This window comes from Hipposideros armiger, unplaced genomic scaffold (assembly GCF_001890085.2).
Source record: "Hipposideros armiger isolate ML-2016 unplaced genomic scaffold, ASM189008v1 scaffold_51, whole genome shotgun sequence".
In the NCBI taxonomy this organism is placed as follows: domain Eukaryota; kingdom Metazoa; phylum Chordata; class Mammalia; order Chiroptera; family Hipposideridae; genus Hipposideros; species Hipposideros armiger.
In genome coordinates this window covers 2128952-2135450 of record NW_017731401.1, presented here as the reverse complement: position 1 = coordinate 2135450, position 6499 = coordinate 2128952, and the positions used below count along the sequence as shown (strand labels likewise).

General features: G+C 42.2%; 1 long non-coding RNA gene and 1 pseudogene across 2 annotated transcripts in view; one reads left to right on the top strand and one right to left on the bottom strand.

Moving 5' to 3' along the window:
• The window catches only part of LOC109381683 (uncharacterized), a 14575-nt gene that overhangs the window by 2021 nt on the left and 6055 nt on the right, over positions 1 to 6499 (top strand). The window contains exon 2 of the long non-coding RNA XR_002123796.1: positions 4736 to 4827. This is a non-coding gene — a long non-coding RNA (uncharacterized LOC109381683). The remainder of the gene's footprint in view (positions 1 to 4735; positions 4828 to 6499) is intronic.
• Positions 540 to 893, bottom strand: LOC109381682 (protein transport protein Sec61 subunit gamma pseudogene; annotated as a pseudogene). Its single transcript, XR_002123795.1, has one exon. The product of XR_002123795.1 is annotated as a protein transport protein Sec61 subunit gamma pseudogene (transcript).

Genomic DNA, 6499 nt, shown 5'->3' with positions numbered 1-6499 from the left:
TGCAGCTTCTGCTGCAGTGGGTTGCCATGGGCTACCATGTGTAGCCAGCAGCCGCAGTGAGCGGCCATCCAGAAGCCAGCGACTGATCTGCCTCGCCTGGGAAGAGCGCAATGATGGTGCCAACTTGGGCCAGGGAAGCAACATCCTCCACAACTAGACTGAAGAACAAAAGGACAGCAACTTGTCTGTTCCTCTTCCCCCAATTCCCCAGCGCTGTTCCCATTCTCCAATTCCCCAATAAAAATCTTTAAAAAAATAATAACTTCTTTGATACCACTTTCCCCGTCTATCAACCACCCCATTTCTTAGCTCCCTTTTGTAGTAAAGTGTTGAATCTTCTTACTGTCTCCAATTTTTCTCCTCTTATCTTCTCTTAAACCCACTCTAATTAGAACCACCCTTCCCATCTACTCCACTGAAATTGCTCTCTTCAGAGTCACCTGTGTTCCCATCATTGCTAAATGTAATAGTTTTTTTTTAATTTTGAAATCATTTTAATTTAGAAATAGAAAACATCTTGGAAGGGGCAAAAAATGAGAGAAAAACACGAAATACGTAGGCAAACTTTTACTCCATGAGCTTCACAAATCCTCACGTGTTCAGCAATCCTCAAAATGAAAAACCCTCCTCTAAAAAGGTATTTCAGCCACCAACAATGATGTTATTAATTGGGATATGGATCATTTTCACAAAAAAGCCAATAAATCGCATTATAGCAAATTCTATTGCTGTTGCCATGGCAATCTTCTGGAATTCTTTTCTGTCAGGTTTGGTGCATCTCTTCACCAGCTGAATTGAGTCCTTCACAAACTGCCAACTTGGCTCAACAAACTGCATTACCTGATCCATGATGCTGGCCACCGACACCTCGGGTACCAGGGACACGTAGCACAGCAGCGCACCGACCGCTAAATGTAATAGTTTTGAGTCCTCTTGTTATTTGATCTATCAATAGTTTTTGACAAGTTGATCACCACCTCCTTCTTGGACACTTTCTTCATTTGTCTTCCATAATCTTTTACATTTTCCCTTACTTCACTAGTCACCCTTCTGCTTTCTTTGTTGTCCCTCCTCATCTCCCTTAACTCTTAAGGTTGGAGTGCCCCCCAGGCTCAGTCCATGGTTCTTCTATCTACGCCCACTCCCTTGGTGATCTCAACCAGTGTTGAGGCTTTAAAACCATTTATCTATTGTACTTAGGACTGCCATCTACAAGGTCTGACAATTAAGTTCACGAACTTATTGCAATGGTGTTGCTAATCTTTTTTTGATATCAGAGGGATTATTTATGATGAATTTGTACCAATTGGACAAACAGTTAACCAAGTTTACCATTTGGAAGTGCTGAAAAGGCTGCGTGAAAAAGACAATCTGAACTTCTCACCAACAATTCATGGCTCTTGCATCATGGCAATGCACCAATTCACACGGCACTGTCTGTGAGGGAGTTTTTAGCCAGTAAACAAATAACTGTATTGGACCACCCTCCCTACTCACCTGACCTGGCCCCAATGACTTCTTTCTTTACCCAAAGATAGAGGAAATATTGAAAGGAAGACATTTTCATGACAGGACATCAAGGGTAATACGATGACAGCTCTGATGGCCATTCCAGAAAAAGAGTTCCAAAATTGCTTTGAGGAGTGGACTAGGAACTGGCGTCAGTGTATAGCTTCCCAAGGGGAGTACTTTGAGGGTGACCATAGTGATATTCAGCAATGAGGTATGCTGCACTTTTTCTAGGATGAGTTTGTGAACATAATTGTCCGACCTTGTATGTTTAACACAGACCTCTCTCTGTTTTGAACTCCAGACTCATGTCCAAAATTGAACTCGCGATCATACCTCCTAAACCTACTCTTACATTTTCTTTGTCCAGTTACTTGAACCAAAAACTATAGAGTCATCCTTGACTTCTCTAGTTCTTCACCGCCCGCGTTCAATCCACCAGCAAATCCTGTTGATTCTATTCAGGCTATAGTAGAATTTTGCACTTTTCCCAATCTCCACTGCTGCCACCCTGGGTTTGAGTCATCATCATATCTTGTCTGAATTACTGTAGTTGTCCCCTAACTAAAAGCTTTCACTATTGCTTCCCACAGGATTTCCTCATAACTGCATCCAGATTGATCTTTTAAATCAAATCTGGTTTTGTCTCTCCTCTGTTCAAAAGTCAGAATAAAGGTCAAACTCTGTGTACTGTGTGAATTCTCTCTTCCTCTCCCCTTCGCCCTCCCACTCCCACTCCCCCTCTGCTCTGTTATCCTGTGATATTGTTTCCTTGTTCATCCTGCTTTAGCCACGCTGTCTCCTTGCTGGTCTTTGAACACACCAGGCAGAGTCCCACATTGGAGCCTTTGCACTCGCTGTTCCTTTGCCTGGTATACTCTTCCCACTTAGCTAAGGTCTACCCTGACTCCAAGTTTAAAACTGCAGTGGTTTACTCGTATGCGCTGAGATTCAGGCTGTCATGTGACTGAAACTGGCAATAACGTATGGCTTGGCAGGGACCAGGTTTCATTCAGATGTCTCTTTCCCTGGATCTGCAAAGGAACATATAGCAGCTCTGGCCTCTCTGGTCCCATTTTGCAACCACATGAAGATCAATATTAGAATGAAGTTATCCCCGAGCATGATCTAGTGAGAGAAAAAACCAGATTCATGATAACATCATTAAGCAGCTCATTCATTCTTTGCCTGGAGAATGTCCAGCCTGTGGACTTATATGACATAAATTATCTTATTAAGCCAGTTTTTAAGCCAGGAATCTTGTTATTTGCAGCCAACCACATCCTAACCGATACAGTGAACAGACATTCGGTAATACTCCCTGATTTGCTGGGGGCCTATAAAACCTATGGGAAGGAAATTAAACTTTTGAAAACTGGAGTTCAAATGTATATGTGTCTGGAATGTGAGCTAGGCATGGAAGCTGGATTGCAGAGAGACGCAACTGAGCCTCTGAGAGAAATGAGTGTTAGTAGAGAATGAGTCTAGTGGCATGGTCAGAAGCAGTGTGAAGTTCTAGCCCAGGGGTCGGCAAACTGCAGCTCACGAGCCCCATGCGGCTCTTTGGGTACGTTCCGTCTCAAAAGTTTGCCGACCTCTGGAAGAGCCAATCCTGTCCCTCACAACAATTTAAAAAGTATTTGAGAGCCATAAATATATTTTTACATAATCACCATTATGTGACTAATATCCTTTAAAAATGTTATACATGAAACTATCATAGTTTTATTTTCATTTTCAATTTTACTTCCAAGCCACATGTACATACCCAAAGAGCCACATGTGGCTCGCGAGCTGGTTTGCTGATCCCTGGCAGCTCTTCCATCTCAAAAGTTTGCCGACCCCTGTTGTAGATGATGCTGAGACTGTACTAGAATCCACACAGACCCAAACCCTGCACTGCACCCTACTCACCCACTCCCAGCATACATGCTTTCTGGCGAAGTGAGGGCTGTGGTTAAACCTCAAAACTGTTTCACTTTGTGACCTAGCCTTTTGCCATGGAACCCTCTCCAACTGCAACACCTTCCCCCCTGCGCCCAAATTTTGAATACTAGAAGGAAAAAATGTTTCTATCCCAGCTGGAGGGAAGTGAATAATGAACTGCAAAGGTTAACAAATGGAGATGCTGAGGAAACCCTGAAGGCTGTGGTGACAATGGCACAGGTGTACACTATAATTAGTGGCCAAGCCCCAGCTAAGCACAGACATCAAAGTCTTGGAAATCTGAAAACAGGTGAGAGAGAAAACAGGTGAGGCAGATAACAGCTCTGAATATACATGAGACAACTATCTTGGTGGCAGCTATTTACACAGCATCCCTAAGGATGAATGTTCAAAGGACACCCAGGTTTGTGGGATGTAGATTTTTTGGTTTTGAAAATAATTTTCCAAACAAAGATCACTAACCTATCCCATCAGTTAGCCTTGTCCTACCCCTGAGCCTTACCATAGAGGGTCATAGGTGCCCTGGGGTTCAGGGATAGGGTAAAGATAGTAATGGGGTGAGAACATTTGTAGTGCACATTACTTGGTCATTTCAAAAAGTGAAAATTGGATGTTTTCCTAGGTATTCATCAAAATGACCTCATGAAAATAATATACAATAATTATTCCTCCAGTTCTCTCTCAAAGACTATTAGGCTTCTATTGTCTTGTAGCTCAACTGCTACCCATTTAAGATAACAAAACATTTTTCTAAAAATCTATTATTTTACATGATATATATTAAAATTTTAACAATTATCTTTTTAGGGTTGATAGAAAGGATTATTGGTGGTTTTATTTTCTTACTTTGTGTTTTCCAACCTTTCTAAAGTTGACATGTATTGTCTCTGATTAGAAAGGCCTCAACTATAGAAAATAACTTGTTCCAACACTTTCATGGTTATCCCATTTGACTATTTTCTTTTTAAATAATTTTCATGGCCCTTTTCACCTTAGGTGTGTTGCTATAATAACTTTTGCATAGATATCACTGACTTTTAAAAGTCTGATATTTAAAGTTGAATCATTTTTAGCCAAGAGCTTTCATGCTAATTTCAATATTAGCTAAAGTTCTAGTTTTGAAACAAACATTTATGATCCCTACAAGAAGCCAAACATGTGAAAAACTGAGAACATGGCAAAATTTCTTCTCTTGCAGTAAAATATTTACTCAGATTGTTTGCAATTTGAGACTGGAAAAGGGCTTAGAAATCTTAGTCTAATTCCTGCGTTTTTACAGATGACAAATCTGTTACTGACTGTAACACAGGAGCTGGACTCCTGGCAGGCTCTTGGATTTGGTGCGGCTGAAAACAGACAACGGAACCACAGGTAAGGGGTTCATACCACAGGTATATTCTCCAATCGGCCGGTTGAGACACAGGAATAGCATCAGCGCTCGCCGGAGCGCTGACAGTGACATAGCATGCAGAACAAAGGTGGCTTTCAGCCAGCCAGTTACATAAGAGGGGGCATCCAGGTTGCCTGAGTGGGCACGGGAACAAGCAGAGCCAGTAGTTTCCCACAGGAACCCGTTCCCATGGGAGGCCGAGAGCCTGGCTCTACTGCTCTCCTGAGACTTTCCCTACACTGACCATAAGAAGATTGTGTGATGTAAATAATAGAAATGTATATTCTCACTGTTTTGGAGGTGACAAGTTCAAGATCAAGGTGTCATCAGGGTTCATTTCAGGTTAGAGGGCTTCTCCTGGCTTGTAGATGGCTTTTCCTAAGTAGGTGCACACACACTGAGGGACAGAGAGGTGGAGGGGTAAGGGGAGAGAATGTACTATTGAGGTTTTTTTCTTATAAGGACACTAATCCTATCTGATCAGGGCCCCACTCTTATGATGTCATTAAAAAANCTCCTCATTTTTAGACTGTGTAGTTCCTTCTCACTACAATTCTTTTCAATACTAATCCTGTCTTAATTCTTTGTGATTTAAAATATATGTAGAATAGATGATGATCTTTGCAATATCCTGAACTCTCGGTTCCTTGACTCCTCCAATCCAATGATCTTATCCTCCACCCTATTTCAAACACTCACTCCCATGGTCATCCCCTAGAACTTGTCATCATCAGTAACTGCACCCCATCCATAATTTCTGTTTTATGAACCCACTCTCTGACCATACCTCCTGTCTTTGCAGTGCGTTCCCTCTAGTACTCTGACCTCAACGATCATACCCCTTCTCCAGGATACCAGATCCAAAATCTTGCCACCTCGTCTCTGGTCCCTCCCTCTTGATGCCTTCACTTGACTCCTTATCCATAAAGTCCACACTCAATTATTATAATCCCTCCCTTGCACCTGCTCTTCATTCTCTTGCTCATATCTCACTTCGTTGAACTCTCTTGGCAAATCTACCATCCTGATTAAATCCAAATTTCCAATTTTGGGCTCTGCACCCATACACCTGAGTGTAGCTGGAGTGAAAAATCCAAACCCTGTTAATTTGACTGAATTTAAAGTCAAAACCATGACTGTCAAGTGGGTTCTTTGTGCTGCATGCCTTTAGTCCATTTACTCTTTTGGTCTCCTTGACAACTGTTTTATGCCTTCTCTTTTCTCCTCAATCCCCATCACCTTCTCCACAGTCTTCATGCTCTGCTGATGACCTTTAGAGTATTTATTGAGAATACTGATGCTTCAGGAAAAAACTTCCACAGAATCTCAGTACCATGTTGACCCACCTACCGGCATCTGTACCAACATAACACTCTGCCCCCTTTTCCATAGCTGAATTACCTAGGCTCCCATCTAAGCCTAATCCCTTTACTTGTGCACTGGATCCTATTTCCTGCCCCCTACTCAAAGACATCAAGGGCAGCTGTTCTCGCTCGCTGTCTGCCCTATCATCAATTTCTCATTCTTTACCGATCAATTCCATAACCATACAAATACAATGTTATTTCTTCTCACCTTAAAAATAACTTCTTTGGGCTGGCCGAGTGGCGCATTGGTTAAGAGCTGGCTTGGGACGCCAGAGGGCCCCGGTTC